The following is a 1,599-nucleotide window of genomic DNA, read 5'->3' as shown; positions in this document are numbered from 1 at the left end:
GGCAACACTGTTATAAAGAATAAATACTTTTAAAAAATCATGTTTTGGTACTTATATACAACTTATGAATTGTCAAAATCTAAACATTAAACAACAATCTATAATTAATTAATAATTATGGTTTAGTCAACAACGTACACACAAGGTTAAATTTTGAATAGTGAAATATGGAAATGCAGCAAGTGATGTAATGCATCTTTACATAGAAAATATCCAGACCTATCACACACATATAACATAAGATGACATAATAAATTACTGAAAAGGGGCAAATTTAAAACAAATTATTCATCACATCGACATGAGTAAATTGAGATGAATGTTTTTTGTCTGTTCAGGATAATCCTGTGGATATCTCATAATAATAAAATAAACTACTGGATGACAGAAGAATGAGTTTTCATAGCTTCGTGCCTTAATTTATATATATTACAAACTTCTGGAAAAAAAAAACATTGATTGAGAAACGTTTTTATTATACGATGAGAAAATTGACAAGATTGTTAGTTTTTGGTAAATGAAAATCAACAGTGGATGAGAGAGGTTAATACTCAATGTCCAGAAAAAATAGATATTCAAGTTATACGACGTTAATTTTTCACGTCAAAGCAATAACAAGAAATGAGTGTAGATTCAGACCATTAAAAATGTCCATATCAAATATTGATCACGTTCAGAATATTATCAAATAGTCAATGGTATTCTCCATGAGTTATGTTAAAGGTAAAAATTCGCTAGTGGAAGTATTAATCGATAGTTCCAAGAAATTTCGAAAGAAAAAATTAGTATATCTCTATGTAAAGAGAGGTCATTGCCTAGAGAAGCTTCGTTTGGGGATTGTAGAAAATGATTAAGAAATTTGGAAGTTGAAAAGAAGATAAAGTGTATAAAATGAGGAAATTAGAAAATTTGGAGGGGTGAATTTATACACAGTGTTTTTTACTTACTTAATTTATTTATACACTAACACTAAAGGCACTGAACTAATCACTATCCACTAAACTATGCACTAAGACTTATTACCAAATACTTATGTAATTCTTAAGATGCTAATTTATTTAAACACACTGTTTACATGTATATCCCGATGTGTTCGGGAAAACATCAGATTATTTACTGACTGATTGACTGATAAAGAAGCGCATATTTATACAAAACGAATTTCTCGATAATTCGGATTCTAAAAAGTGTAAAAATAGAAAGACCTTTTTAGACATTGATTCTATAAAACAATTTGTGACTATTTTATAGCAATTCTTGGTTCCAATTTGTACGCGGTGCGTTTACCAAATGTTAGATTTTAATTAAAATAATCGAACGATTTTACGATCCATGTCATGAATTTATTAATAAAATTATTAACAACTATAGCCGCTGTAAACCCAACAAAGAAGAAAAGATAAATTTAGGAGAGATTTGAACAGATTCCACCGAAAAAAATAAAATGAGATCATAATTTACGAACACTCAAAAAAATATGATTTCCAAAATTTACAATTATGTTAGTTGTGGATTGTACTATTGCCGTTCTTTCAGTTTTGTATACCTTTTGTATTAGCAAAATCCTTTTTATATATTTTTAAATTAAATTAATAAATC

This window comes from Diorhabda sublineata, chromosome 2, assembly GCF_026230105.1.
Source record: "Diorhabda sublineata isolate icDioSubl1.1 chromosome 2, icDioSubl1.1, whole genome shotgun sequence".
NCBI lineage: Eukaryota > Metazoa > Arthropoda > Insecta > Coleoptera > Chrysomelidae > Diorhabda > Diorhabda sublineata.
The sequence above is the reverse complement of the archived record's forward strand: the minus strand, read 5'-3'. Positions refer to the sequence as shown.